At 41.3% G+C, this 16,104-nt stretch overlaps 1 protein-coding gene across 5 annotated transcripts in view; it reads left to right on the forward strand.

Moving 5' to 3' along the window:
- Window positions 1–4,575: 4,575 nt before the first annotated feature.
- MYPN (myopalladin) overlaps window positions 4,576–16,104 on the forward strand; it is a 145,879-nt gene continuing 134,350 nt past the window's right edge. For 2 of the 5 annotated variants that reach the window (XM_090056712.1, XM_090056708.1), the window contains exon 1: window positions 4,609–4,686. The gene's annotated coding sequence lies outside the window, so the exon portion shown is untranslated. Of the gene's footprint in view, window positions 4,687–6,104; window positions 6,197–16,104 lie in introns of those variants that run through there. The other 3 variants (XM_090056710.1, XM_090056711.1, XM_090056713.1) reach the window with 3 other exon arrangements.

Raw genomic sequence — 16,104 nt, forward strand, 5'->3', positions numbered from 1 at the left:
CACTTGTTTAAATAAGTTTATTCACTGTTTTGCCTAGTGAGCATTTGGTAAATAAAATAAGATTGTGCCTAGTTTGGTCCACTTCAGAGAACATAAAGCAGCAGCCCAGGTGGGAACTGAGGAGATGTCCTGTTTTCAGGAGATAACAGAAATATGTGTGGGCAGAATCATGCAGTTCCTGTGAACAGTTATATCAGAAAAAGACTTGTTATGGCCCCACCTAGTGCTTTTGGAAGTCATCAGTGCTGATGAAGAATAAGTGCTCAGAAATTATCAGAATTCTGTAGGTGCGTGCAGTTTGTCACAATGCACCTGTCAACGCATTAAACTTATTCCATGTACATAGTCTTTATTTTGTCATTACACAAGCTGACTATAGAGAGATACAAATACCTGCCATGGATGTAACTGCTGCTGTCATCAGTGTAAATTATGTCACATTTCCAGCTCATCAATCATAAATTAAGCTTAATACAAATTCTCTACTACTGCACCACTATTTTTTATAAATTGAAAGTCTCACCTTTATTTTTCCTATGTTGAGATGCAGAAGTGAGGAGGAAACTCAGCTTTATATATTCTTCCCTTTTACCCAATCCATGGAAATGTCCACAGTCCATGAGAGTCAATAAAAAGTCTCCACAGAACATCAGTTCTTGTTAACTTGCATTATCCTGAGCCACTGCACAGTGAACTCTTCTGAGGGCATCCACGGGTTATGGTACAGTCGAGGCAGGGTGTAAGATACAGGTTTCCCTGGATTGCTAAGAATCTGGGGGTGCCCAGGGGTGTAGGGAGCTTAATCTATAGCCACTTCCAAAAGTGAGGAATCCTACTCTGTTAATGGGATTACTCAGAAAATTCTACAAGGAGAAATGGATGCTTTTTTTCTCTTAATTTAGGTAACAATCTGACCTTGAGTTACTCGCATAGTTCTAAGCTTGTAAACATAGTCTGGGTATGCTAAAATATCATCTGGTACACTAAGCATATGTATCAAATGCATTTTCAGTAAGAGCAACAATAAGTACAAGTGAATTACTTGTACAAGCAGGGATAAGCTGAATTACTAAACACAAACATGCCTGAGTTTTGTGTGATTTGCTCGCCAAACTCCATGGAACTGACACTGTTTTCCATGGGAAGATGAGAACTAAACGGTATTTGAAGAGCATGGAAAGAGGGAGCATCTCTAATGCAAACCTTCTTTCTTAGCAGCTTGCAAGAGCTCCAGCCTTCATGGGCTCAGTGATTCAAGAAGTCAACAGGACCAGGCTCTAGGCCAGTGGTTCTCAACTCATGGCCTGTGGGCTGCATGCAACCCAACCAGCACATTGCTATGGCTCACATGATATTCTGTTAACACATTTTTTAAATGGATACACAGGAAACAAGTTGTGTGGATTGTTCTGATGAAGTTAATATGTAAAAAGTAAAGTGAGATGACTACAAATCCAATTCAAGCCAGGATGATGATTTAGCACTTTCAGAGTAACAATGACATAGATGTCTCATTGAAAGAAAGATATGACTGATTCACCTTTCTCCACATCTTAAGATAGAAAACTAACAGTATTCAATTAAATGAAACAGTGGTTTCTATCATCATATCTTCTCTTTCTTTCCCCTTTTCAAGTTATGCTGTCTTTAATGCTTTTGCTTCAGTACATGATATGAGACCACATGGATGTTAAAAGATTCACACCGTGACGCAAGCTTTAAATATTAAGACTCATTGTGTAATGTGTCTTGTGACCAGTGTGTGGAGATGTGTCCATGTATTTGAAAATAAACTATATTACTACACTTGGTTAAATTACAACACGGGAAATTCTCACTGTAAACACGTATTGAGAAAGAAGAATTGCATATGAAAATACATTAACATGAATTTATCTCACATATGTCACCTCTCCTGCATTATATGTATTCTTGTTTCTTAAAAACAAATTATGATTTCAGTGTTGGCGTGTCTCAGAATTTCCATATAATATGCTGCCATGAAATAGTACTAAGAAATTATTTATTAGTATTTATTATTTGGAACAGAGCAAAGGCAATATTTTTAGCTTGGAATACTGGCCTTCTTGAGAGATTTTCCTGTCTTGGGCCCTATGGTTCACCACTTTTTACTGAGCTGCTAATGGTTTTGTCTGAATAAAGAGGACTCGGTAAAGCCCGATAGTACTAGTTCTTTCAAAGGCATTATTTCCCTAGCCTCTTTATTTCAGATTGCACTTTCACAAGCAGAACTGGTAAACAATACCCCAAAAACTTATACTAGGGCACAAGGAACATGATGCCTTCTTTTCTCAGGCTTTGTAGAGAGCATGGTTAGTGAAGTGGTTAGTGAAGGAGGCAGGTAGATGTATATGCCCATTCCCCATCAAATCTTCAGGGGACCCATAATTAGTGGATTTATCATGTCATCTGATCTGAATGAGCCCTGGCTGCATCAAATTGCCATGTTTTATTTAGTATTTGTAAAAAAAAAAAAACCATGACAGGAGGAACCTAAAAATGCTGTCACTTCAGTGAAAATATAATTATTTTCATAACTGCCTCAGCATGGAAGTTTATTGTTATATTTGCATAGCTGTCTTATTCTTAGTTATAAATGAACAGGAAACTATCTTCAGCTACAGGTTTTTAATAAAATAGTATGTTTGAGTATAGCACAGTTGTCTTTATATATAGTACTTCAGAGTAATTATTTGTCAAGGCAGTTTTCAGAGGTTAACAAAATCAGCCATCCTACTGAAAGATAGGTATATTTTGCTTTATTGATGGAAAATGTATCTAGGCAATCTATTTACCTAAATGTCATCCTCAGATTGTGCAAATATGCTATCTAAACTTTGTGTAAAATGAATACAGGGAAAGACAGACCATGTGAACCCTGTATCATAAGTTGGTCTTCATTTTAAGAAGGAGAAAATTCAAAATCAAAATTCGGTTTTCTCCTGGTAATCCTCATTTTTATTTTTACACATTAATTCAACATTTCAAAACTATTTTACATTCTGGCATGTCACACTGTTACAGGGAACAGAAATCAAAAGTGAAGTGTCAGCATTTTGTTGTGAGACATTAGCTGAAATGAAAAATCTATGTATAACAACACTTAGTTTGAATGAGATAAGGAAAAAGCATTAAAATGAAACTAGTTACAAACAAGAAATTCAAAGATATTTTTCCAGTTTACTTTTATTATTTTAAAGAGCATGTCTTACAATATTAGTCTTATGTGGTATTCACTTTTATAGTAACAACTATATAGAAGCTAAAATACTAATATATTTGCCAGTAGTATGGACCCTTAACCAACTTTACTGAAGTGTGATGAAAAATAAAATTTGTGACCTGTTTTAAAGATGCAAAACACTGTATGCTAAATCCAAAATATGAAAATATGGATGACTATAGATCTAAGTACAGTAAGTGACCTGATTTTCAGAGATGGTGACTAGTGGCAATTCCCAACAAAATCTATGGTAACTACAGGTGATCAGCACTTGTAAACATCAGGTTTTAATACTTAAATATGGATTTAGCTGTCTAATTACCATATTCTCTACCATACTCGATTGAAGTAGGAAAGTGACTCATCATAATGCTGGTATGCATAATCTTTGGTTTCTGTCCAACACAGTGTTAAATATAGTTTTGATTTCCAGGGTGCGCCAGCTCTAAGAGACAGGTGCCACACTTACCCATCCTCAATACCGTTCAGAAATTATTCTGCAAGTATCATATCTCATTCATTTCAGTGAGAAGTAAGGTATTAGTCAACATATGTGTCAGAATGCAGACTCTGTATAAGCTAAAACCTGCCATTCCCCCCACTTCATTTCCCCCTTCAGCACAAAATAAGCAGCAATGAAATGACAGAGTGAAGGGTAGAAAAACTACTAAAAACAGTGTCAGGTGATTATGGATCGTATGCATCACAAAGTAGAGAAAAGAACCAGATAACTTTTCTGTAGCCCCATAGTCATGTGAAAAACAGCTACTTCTCTCCAAAGTATGTAGGAAAAGCCACCAACAAACGTGCAATGTCTCCTACAGGTTGGTGCTGAAGATTCTGAACATTCCTTAGCGTCCCAGGCATGTAGTCAGGCAGGCCCATTTACGTATACGATATGGTCTCTGCCTGTTGAATGATGTTTATCACTATTGTATTAATGTTTTATATTAATAGAGATATAAGACAAGAGCTAAATGAACACCAAAATATTCCTGTACAACAGTTTTTTAACCAAACGTTTGTTGCCAGAGTGGTTAATGGTATTGGACACTAGGACACCAATTATAATGAAACTAAAATAACCTCTCGGTTACTTCTTTAAGCGTTACATACCAATTTTTAATTTTTTAAGATGCAGTCCTATCAAAATATAATATCAATAATTGAGTCAGTGTTGCCCTACAGAAACCAATTTGAGAACACACTGAATCTCAGCTTATAAAATAGCAGCTCCAAGTGGTGCCACATGCTGCTGATTCTGATATGACACCATGTCTTTCCATGGCAGGATGATGAAGCACCCTAAAATTAGCCCTCTTACTACTTTGCAAGTTGGAAGGCAGCAGCCTGCAGTGAGGGGACAAAGAGGCACAAAGAGGCACAGGGCAGGAAGGACCTGGAATTGAGGCTCTCACACAGGCAGGTCACACCACTTCATGGTGAGCAGAGTTGGCTTCTTTACAGATTTCCATGATAGATTGTTTTAGTAGAATTCATTATCCCACAATGCTTTGGGGAGGAGTTGGATGACCTGATTGTGAAAGCAGAAGGGAAGGCGTTGGTGTAAACAGAAAAAGGAGAATGTATTCTCCCAGATGAATGGGAGAAGCAAGGAGAAGAGTCTCACTGTGAAGGAAAAGGATGGTCTCTTCTCTAAGGCAGTAGGCATGGGGGTTGATCTGAAAGAATGAACAGATCACACTATGTTGCCCTGGATAGAACAGAACTGGGGTTAAGGGGAAAGGAACGAAATAGCTTGGAAACTGGAGATAGAACAATATCACCTTGTTTCTCCCTTATCCCAGATTGTGTATTTCTGACATTTGCCCATTTCTCCCACTCTGCCAGCAAAACATTTTCCAGGAGCTAAAGGCCTTATTTCTATGAGGAGTATTCACTTAAGGAGAGACAGTCCTTTAAGAATGTGGGAATGTGTATGTGTAGTGGGTGAAGAGGGGCAGAACAGAGACAGAAACAGTGAGGTAGAAGATTAAAATGGATGGTTGGCTTGCTGGACCAGAGGTGAAAGGGCATGTAACCAGTAAGAGGGGACCTGCAGATGGGGAAAACAGCTTGTGAGGGAACATTTGACTACTACAGGGTCAGAAAGATAAAGTGAAATGGATGATGGGCAGACTGGCAATGAAAAAGAGAGACAAAATACGGGATTTTAAAGTAGTCTTATGAATTGAAGATCTCAGCCCTTCACTAGCTGAAATAACCTGTATCCATGTGATTATCAGGACATACTAACTCATTTTTCTGTTTCTCTGGTAGTAGGCTGGGAAAAAAAGTCAGGAATAAATAAGTATGACCAAAAATATTTAAACTGAGTTCCACTGTTCTTGCCTGATGTTCTCTCTGAAAGTTTATCTGCCAGTAAGAATCCTGTTCTTCAGTTCATTCTTATTACTGTAAGGTTGGTAGTAAATGAAGTTTCCAGTTTTCATGATTTAATTAAAGATGAGCTACATAATTTTGCCTGCATTACTGAAATCTACTGGGGCATGATACTGCAGAATCTATTTTGGTGTAGTCAGTGCCTGCCAGGTATTTGGTACAGCATGGTCTGAAAAGGGACTGTCATAGACAAAGTGTAGCCATGCTGTTTGCACTGGATCACATACGCTATGTTCACATTAGATGACAATCCTGGGATGGGAGTTATATATTGCTGTGGAGGAGCATCACAACCGGCAGCAGTTCCTGATTTGCACGGAACTTTAACCCTAAATTTTCTCAGTGTTCTGTGATTTAAAGATCAACGTTAACATTGGATTAACATGGCTTTACATCATTTACTTTGGTTTTGATGGAAAAAATGAAGCTGTATTGGCAACACGACTAGGACCACAAAACAAATGTGCAGAAGACTGAACGAGAGCTGCTATCCTTATACTTTTGGAGGTCTTTCATTCAAACCATCCACCAAGTTTAACTTTTTGATAGGTATGATTGTACACTAATAATATTTTATTCCTATGAAATTAGAACTGGCAACAATTTTTAGTGCTGATTTTTCACAGAATAGTCAGGTCATTAGTAACTTCCTGGTTTTTGTTTGTTTGTTTTTTTTTGTAAATCTTAGTACAATGGTTGGTTTTATTTCAAAATGTGAACATACAGAATACAAAATTTTACATGCTCAACATTTCAACTCAAGCCTGAAGAAATTTAAGCCAAAGTAACTTTATTACTTCCCAGGAGAAGCTGTAGAACAGCTGGGTTCAACAAACCTCCATCTTCCTACTTGTGTTTTTTTCTTGGATGGGAACAAGTTTTCAGTGGCTTGCCAACTACCTCTGATAGTTGGTAGACCTTCTTGTTATTTACTATGTCAGCAAGCCACTGAGGAGCCACCAAGCATGAGTATTAACCCCCTCCCAGAAAGAATGATATTTCAAGTGACAGCTGGTAGTCTTTCTTGGGGTGTGCACATGGTTTGCTGTGTGGAGTAAGATAAAGATGCTTCCTGCTTGCTGACAGGGACCTAGGGTAGAAATATGATCCATAGACTTTTATAAGCATCATTTTAAGGGATGCCCCAGGGATCAGGTCTCTGACACTTGGAGACATACCATTTTTCTGACTGGCTCCCCACTCTCAAACCACATCATAATAATTTTGCTCACTCACTTGAGTAGTACACTGCAACCATTCTCAGTTTGAAATTCAAGATTCTCCTTCAAAATTTCAAAATTTGTAAAGCTACACAACTTTCAAAGACTATTCTATCTAATCTGATGATTTTTTCACATAAATGTGAACAATTCCATAGAGCAAATACTGTATACTAACAAAACTGGGCCACACATAGCCGTAGGCAAAATTTTAACAGACAACGTAAATAGTTTGAACGAAAATGTTCATGTAACTTCATTTTTTTAAATCAAAAGAGTGAAACCAAATTATTTGGTGTCTTTGAAACATTGGCTTTGAAACATAATAAATATATTAGTCATTAGGGTGAAATACTATTTCACCTATTAGGCATCCAAGCAGACTTAGGAAGCTACGTGTTATTCTATTCCCTCTTCAAGTCTCTGAAAAATCCATTAATACATATATTTTTGTAACACATTGTCTGAAATGAGATTAAATATTACCCTTCAGACTGAGTCATTAAAAAACCCAGCAAGGAGAAAGACCCACTCACCTTTTTTATTAGCAACTTTCAGTGACTCATGCAAAGTGGAACAGAGTTGCACATAGGTGGCCAAGTCCACCAATATTCCTAATAGCTTGGATAAAATCTGCTCATTAAGGGTGTTGACAGACATGCAAGCCCCTGCATTAACTCATGGTGCTCTACATAAAGCACCATGAGTTCGAATGCAGCCCCACCCCAACAGACATTCACCTGTTGGTCGGGGGGAAGGGGAGATGCAGGAGCCCAGGGAGCCTGCCCGCAATGAAGGAGCCATCACTTTCCCCCAGTTCCACCCTCTCCCCCTTCCAGCTCCAGTGCTGTCTGTTGGAAGTGGGGGGGGAAGAAGGGAGGGAGACCAAGCTGTGGTCTAGGGTTTGCCTGACCTAAGCTGGAGGGTGTAGCCTGGAGGGGGCTGCAAGGTGGGGGGACTCCAATCCACCACCACCCCATTCCAGTTCATGTTGGACAAACCACAGCCTGTAGTTTGCTCTCCCTTCCCTCTCCCCTGTCCCTTCCTGCAGGCAGCCCATCCCCAATCACACCACAAATAAATCCTAGGGAACACAAGTTCCCTAAGGCATTCCAAAGTGGAGCACCTTCATCTGATCCCTCATTTGATGAAGGTTAATTTGTTGCATAATCAGCTACTTTTAAAGCATTCTGCGGCCGTGCATGCGTGTCACAGCATGGCTGTAGAGTGCCTTCAGGGAGCCAGTTTGCATGACAAATGTAACTTCTGTCTGTGCCCTGTGAGTCCCAGCCCCTGAGAAATAGGCAGCTGATGACTTTTATAAACTTGGCCCTCTAGGTAGGGTTTGCAAATACTATGAACTTCTAAACAGTTAGTTCATGATCATTCTGAGTGTATTTGGCTTTTCTACTGAGTTTATAATAGCCATGTGTATTGAAATAGTCTGTTTATAATTGCAATAATCCCCAGTGGCTTCTCTGCACAATTTATAATAGACACAAACCTAGAAATAGCCTATTTATAACTATTACAGAGTCAACCTTTCCAATGAGTTTATATACAGCTTTGATCTCTGAACACAAGGTTCATATGAAGTTACAATGTTTGCATACATACTAGCAGTTTGTGACATTTTTAATTGCCTAAAATATTATTTTGTGTTTAATTACAAAGAACCAAGGTTTTGAGTCTTTACACATGCAGTCCTTGCTACTCAGTGTCTTCACTGTTAATTTTGACTAAATAAGATCTTCACTACTGGGTCCAATAATTCTAAAATACTTTCTTTCAATGTTTCTTGATCACTTCATCCTTCCCCTAAAGCATAGCAAAATAAAATAAATGTCATTTGACAAATAAATAATTAAATATATACATATATAAAAGGGACATAAATCCATACCTTTGGTTGAAATTAAAAATGTTAGGAGATTATCAGAGAAGAAGGGTTAAGTGTGTGGTGATATGTTACTTAAATACCACAGGGACATTATAGTTTTTTAAAACAACATAAACATAACTTTAATATTACATACATATGCCTAGATCAGCCCATCTAATCCAGAATCCACCACAGAGGAGCCTTCTGTGCATGACTGTCTTCAGATACAGACATAAAGGGGTGGAGTTTTATCTCTAAAACCACCCCCAGCAAAAATAAAAGTTGTCACTTGTGCTTCAGAGACTGGTTACTGAACAGAGGCACTGGTTCAGACTTGGCTCAAGTCAACAGTCATTAACAACTACTGGTTGCTTGGTGGTTTGTTTGAAACTATTTGGTGGTTTCATTTCAGAACCTAATAAAGAACGTACATCCTCAACTCTCTCAACACACACTAGGTATGCATGCAGTTGGTATAGCTGTGCTCCTCAGCATAGACCAAACAACAATTCTGTACTACTCCTAGAGTGTTCATTAACCCTCTTTGTCAAAGATATGCTACCTATTTGTTGTTAAACAAATATTTTGGGCACATATTCATTCATATTTGTAAAGAGCTTTTGTTTTCAAAGCATTGCACTCTGAAAATTTTGCCCATGGTGTTTCATAAGTTTTTATCAACTCTCACAATTTTTTAATATTAATTCTGACTTACATAATTGGATAAAAAATTAATGCTTTATTGTACGTAACTGAAATTTCAGTTTCTTCTTGAATATCAATCAATAGCTAGAAGACTGAGTAGGGGTTGGTATTTAGTTAAAATACAGGGTGGGGTTCTATCACATTTTGACATAAATGATCGCAAATTATTTTATGCTAAAAGTCAGTTTAAAATTAAAATGAAAAATAAGGTTTAAATGTAAGATTAAAAGAAGGAAGATGACTCAGTGACCTGAGGAAGGAAGAAGGGAGTTCCAGACACATGAGGCAGCACAAGGGAAAGATAGCATCATAAGGAGGGGATAGTAAGTTGATCATAGGGGAAAGATGTAATAGGGTGACGCAGAAGGCTCCTAGTAAGAGTGTAAACTAGTTCTCAACTCCTATCACCTAATAAGAAACTTGCTTAAAGTTAATATACTTGTTATGCTATGTTGGTTCACAGAATGATTTGGTATAAAGGAGGAAAATACTAAATTCCATAGGACTTCTGCAGGGGGAGGGAGGTTAATTGTTCTCTAGTTTTGTTTAGTTTTCTTTTCAGATTTGCTTTTTCTATATGATTAGTAAGAAAGGCAAGATTCAAAGCAGTGGTGTGCTGAGAGTGCTGGTGCACCCCTTGACAGCCAGCACTCCCCACTTAGGCGATGGACAGTGGGGGCAGGCAGGAGTGCCGGTGCCCACCCTGCAAACACCAGCCAGAGAATGAGGGCACCAAGAGAAGTTCTGCTGGCACTTTCAGGAGCGCCGCTGGCACTTCCAGTCCCCTGCTCACGCTTCTAGGTTAGCACAACCAGCTGCGGGGGGGACCACCCCTGGTCACCGAGATTGGCCTCGGGGGGACCCAGTCACCCATGAGTCAGTCTTTCCACTGATTTAACTGATTTTGGATCAGCCTCTGAGAGACAGTAATCCCTCCTAGCTCTTCATCTAGGACAGAAGGGGGGCAACATTTTTGACAGGCATGCTATAAGGTTGCTTTACACTCTCCCTAAATGCAACTCTGAGACTCCTCCTCTACCTGATCAACTGCTCTGTTTTCTGTTCCTTACCTTAACTGCCACTGCGTTTCCCATCCCTTTCCTGGTCTCTCACATCACAGTATCATAGTGCTTAGGGTCAGAAGGGACCTAAACAGACCATCGGGTCCGAGCCCCTGCCCTGGGCAGGAATGGGTGCCAGGGTCATATCACCCCAGCCAAATATCTGTCCATGCCATACAAAAAGGCTGCCTGTAACACTTGGTGGCACACATGCCTCTGGCTGGCCACCCCAATCTAGGGTACGTGTTGAGGGTGACACTTGATGCCAGAACAGAGGACTGCATTGCAACCTGCAGCCACATATTTAGTAGACCTGTGTGAAGTGGCTGGTATTCGCTTTGGATTCAGCCGATTCAGGGGACAGTGATTCGATTCGGTAATTCAGATCACTGTCCCAAACTGATTCAACCAAATCTCTAAATCACCCAGAACCATCCCCCACCTGGTCTCCCAGCCCTGGCAATGGCTGCCTTGCCCGCCCCACCTCCTGGCACTTAGGAAAAAAAAGCCCCGACTCACTGGGTCCTGCTGGGCAGGGGGCAATCCCCGCTGCCCCCCACTGTCCCATGCTGCATGGGGGCTCTGCACAAGCCCCTTGACCCCTCCCATTGTCCCAGTCCCCCCATGGCTGCCCTACCCACCCCAGCTCTGGCCCTTTAAGGAAAAAAAAATAAAAAAACCCTGACTCATCAGTTCCTGCCGGGCAGGGGGCAATCCCTGCTGCCCCCCACTGCCCCATGCCACATGGGGGGCTCTCCCATGCATCCCCCAAAACCCCGAGGGTGCTGCAGGAGCTGGTAAGTTCCCAGGTTTTTAAAATTTTTTTTTTTTAAAGGGCTGGAGCTGGGGCAGGTGGGGCAGCCATGGGCAGGGGGCTGGGGGAGTGGGCAGGGGTCAAGGGGGTGGAGGAGCAGGCAGGGAATGGGGTCTGGCAGGGGTCCCCCCTTGGTCCCTCTCCCCTCATTCAGCCCCCTCCTCCCCCGCCCCTACTTACCAGCTCCGAGTCTGGCTCCAGCTCCCAACTGCAGCAGGGAGTTTGAATCATCAAAGCTCTCCAAATCTTTTCCGAAGATTCGGAGAGCTTCAAGTCAATTCAGACCTTTTTATTGGTGCCCTGATTCAATTCAGATTTGGAAATTTGGCCACTGAACTGAGCCAAATGTCCTCCAAATCAAATCAGCACCCGAAGCTTTGCACAGCTGTAATATTTACTCTACCACTGGAGTAAAGCTGGCAGCCCCTTTAGGCCACTTGCCAAGTGTGTGTACAGTACCATTTTAAATCAGGGGACTGGGTTCCCTTTGTGACCTACCCAATGTAGCCTTTGAGGCAGGACTATTTGTCATTTCATCTTGTTACATCTCTTGTACCATGCTAAATAAATCCTCCTTTTCCTTGTTGTTTACAAATATTTGTAAATTGTTACCATGCCCTTCTCCAATCTCTCCTAACCCTACTTAGCCAATAAGATCTGCACAAAGCATAAGCTGGTATGGCTGAAAGCCATAAATATGGCAGATATTGAATATGGTTGGGTGGCGAGCAATGATAAGAATCTGCAAAAATGTGGGCAGAGAGCTATTTCCCAGAATGCCCCTATTCCATTCTAGCATTATGTCTGGCAGTTAAGCATTCTGCTAAGGGTGGTGTCTTACTAACTTCTGTTTTGACTTCTAGATTATTAAATCCTGTGTACTACTGTGTATCCCACTGGAATTAGCTTCCTCTAGAGCTCTGCTGCCTGTAACTGGTGACAAGGTCTCTGATGACCCAAAATTCTAGCCATTCTATTTTTGGTTACTTTATCAAGACTGCTTGGTTTTCACTGTTGGTGGAAGCTGCCCCAAACCCTGCCAGCTGCCTGCTCCTTGTGTTCATAGATTCATAGATTCACAGATGTTAGAGTTGGAAGGGACCTCAGTAGATCATTGAGTCCAACCCCCTGTATAGACAAGAAAGTGCTGGGTTCAGATGGGGACAATCTTTGGCATAAGACCCAAAAAAATATGAACTCATGCCTGCCAAGTCACAGCAAGGCATCTTACCTGATTTGCCACCACCCCTAACTAATTAATGATTTATCACATATTAAACAAATACTCTCCTCTTCTCTGCATTCTGTTCAAGCTGATTGATTAGAAGTATGTTTAAGAATAGCACATGCTCAGGAGCTCTGGCATGGAGGTCAGCCAAGCAATGAGGAAGATGAGAGAGAGAGAGAAGATGGAATGAATCCAGTTTAACCATATTGCTTCTTGTGTACTTAAGCCTATCACCAGCACTTCGTCAAACAACTATGTCTGGTGAAAAACCAACATCTTTGGCTAACTTCTAATTTTACAGGGAGAAAAATTATTCAAGACATACCCTCCTTCCTTGAATCCAGCTCCACTGAATAATTTAACCTGTCTTTAACTCCAGAACTGCTTAATTACTTGTTACATCATCAGGATCATTTCTAAATTTTCTTTAAATGCTATAACAAAGAAAATATTTGAGATATTTCTGGACATTTGTAACCTCCAAAAACTTGTACATGGACAAGAAACTAATATAATGGAAGTATAAGTTTATGTATGTAGCAGGCTTACCTTTCAGAGCTTAGGTTGAGTCTCAGGCTTGAGATCCTACTGTTTTGATTGGTGGAGTCCATCCACCAATCAGAAGGCAGCAAGAGAAATAACATCACGCCCCTTTTCTGAGGGGAGGGGGAGAAGAGCTCTCTCAGACCTGATTGAAGACTGCAAATTGTCAGGTCCCAAAGACTTCAGGGGCGGAGCCCTGGAGTGTATAAAAGGAGCTGCGTGCCCAGCACAAGTGGAGATGCGTTGAGAGAAGAGCAGGATTTAGAAAAGCTGAGGAGAACTGCTCAGCAGGACAAAGCAGTAGCCCAGGAAGAGCCTCTGAAGTCTTCCATCAGTGGGGAGCCGGGGACGGCTCCAGAAGTTAAGTTCTCTGTGCGCCGCACAGCACATGGTGTCCAGACCCTGGGAGCTGCATGACGCAGCTTGGGTCTCCAACCTCTGATGTGTGGCCGGAGACACGGTGTACAGGCCAGTGCACGGAGCAGGACCTTTAGAGCCGCTGGGGCGGCTCAGGTCCTCAACCCCCAGAACAAGGCTGGGAGTTCAGTGCAGGAGGTGCTGCACAGAGGGTGAGAGACCGTAGGAACTGCTTGAGGTGGCTTAGGTCTATAGCTGCTGACATAGGGCAGCAGCTCAGTGCCCATGACACAGCCCAGAGGGTCCAGGAAGAGACCAAGCCCTGGTGCTGCACAAGGTTGTCCAGGTCTCCAACTCCTAGCATAAGGTAAAGCACCCACAACACACAGCGGTGCCTGTGGCCCTAAGCCAAGATGGCAACAGCAGAGTCAGGTGGCAGAAAAACCCAGCAGGGGCAGAGCTTGATCTGGAGAACAAGAGGCAACCCTCCGGGACTGCAGAGTAATAGTAAGTTACTCTGAAGAAAGGATCCCCACAGGGGAGCCCTGCCACCCCCATCTGGATGTGGTATATCTGTGTGTATGTATGTGTGTGTGTGTGTGTGTGTGTGTGTGTGTGTGTATATATATATATATATAATATTATATTATATTATAGGGTTTATTGTTTTGTAAACTTGTACATAGATTATATATATATGTCCTTACCCTTTAATGGTTTTGTTGTAATAATAAATCTGTATATAGTTAAGTAATTGATTGACTGGATCTGATTTTACCGGGGATGGAGGTGGCCACAGGGCTGTTGTGTCCCTCCATAGCCCACTGCCCTGCCAATAATTCCCTCAATTGGAGAGGGAAGTACAAACCCGTGTACACCCGGGGTACATGTAAAATCATATGCAGTCACTGTGGGTGTCTGTACACCTGCTCCAGGGTGGGCGGGGGCAGGGTGGTTTTTTTATTAATTTCACATTAATTTCAACTTTTTAATTAATTTAACTCTAATTAAAATGTCCTCAGCACCTTGTGTATTCAGCATCCCTTATTTCAAAATTGTGGTGGGGGAGCTTTAACTAAAGCTCGTTCAGCATTTTGAAATGCTCCATTTTGAAATGTGGGAACACTGACTACCCAAGATGCTGCAGCACGCTGGAGCATTCTGATTAGAATTATTTGTATTTAACTGTTTTTCCTGTTGCTCAGTTTCCTCCCCTAACAGTTCATTCTTTAACCTAGTGAAAGCAGCAAATCGTTTTAATTTCTCTTACTTTTTTTCTTGTGACCCACATTCTCATAGCCATCTGTCATAACCAATTTTTAGAGGGTTTCAGCCAGCATTTTATGGCATGGCATAAAGATCCCATTCTTGTTCAAAGAAGCACATTTTGCTGGAAGCAAAAATTAGGTGAGAAATGTTGGTATTAAACAAGATGACTTCTGATGTAGAGTCTGAGGAGGTAAAACAGAACTACATAGCAAATTACTGACCCTATCTGAATTTAAGAGTGTGTATAGATTAATATAATCGCACTGTGTAAATTAAAGAAGGAAGATATAAAATTAAATTTCACCAGTATTTAAATCAAGTTTTGCAATTGACTTCAATGGAGGCAAGATTTAAACTACAGGCTTTGTCCTGAGGAACTGACAATCTACAAAAACTAAAAGCTGACACAAATATACAAGGAGACTAAACCACAGGGTTAACTTAGCTCTGTTTATTCATTTATTTTACTTCTTTAGAAACGGATAAGCATCAACAAAATAGTGGCACAGGTTAGTGTTTGAGAGTATTGCCAAATAAATTGTATAATTTCTGAAATTAAAAGCCTATGTATTTTTGTTCAAACAAAGGTATTTTAAATCCTTAATTTTCACCTCTTTGGAGATACATAACTTCCATATTTACTAATATGATGATAAATGAAAGAAATGTAATACTGTGGGGTAGGAGAAACTGAAGAGAAATAATGATGGGAACCAGATTCCTGAGGATATAGCATAGATGAGCACCTTTAGTACCCAGCACTTTAAGGGTGAGAGCAGACAGAAGGGCAACCAGCAGGTGTATGATAGCTTTGATGAGATGGTCACATGGCCGCAGACCAGGCCATGTGGTTGATGAAGAGGGCTGAGTAACTACCATTTTAACTCAGACCCTTAGGTGGGAGGCAGCAGTCTGTTACTGGCAGTCAGAGCAACAACACCTGGCTGAGCTGCTGTTCACAGGACAACTCAGAGGTAAGGGAGGAACTATGGGGATGGCAAGAGGTTCCTAGGGGCCCAGTGAGGTCCCAAGTCTCAGAGAGAAGGCTTGGGCCTAGATAGATCAAGGCCAAGCCTAGGCATAGGGTTACCAGCTCATAGGCCTACAAAGAAGCCAGGCAAGCCCCTGAGTAGAGCTGGCAGGAAGCCTAGGGCTCAGGTGAGCCCAGTTGAGAAAGGAGTCCCCTTCTGGGCCCCACCAATCATCCATGGAGGGCAGCAGCTGTTTGCCTAATTTTCTGATCCGTCAACTGGTCAATGAAAGGGAACCAGAGCCAAAAGGCTGAAGGGCAATTACACCTACTACAAGGGGCAGTCCAGAGCTATGGAGAGCCATCTGGCACCCTGACTGGCCTGGAGTCAGGGCCAGGGCCTCAAAC

This window comes from Crocodylus siamensis, chromosome 7 (genome assembly GCF_052110815.1).
Source record: "Crocodylus siamensis isolate JL-2025a chromosome 7, ASM5211081v1, whole genome shotgun sequence".
Lineage (NCBI taxonomy): Eukaryota > Metazoa > Chordata > Crocodylia > Crocodylidae > Crocodylus > Crocodylus siamensis.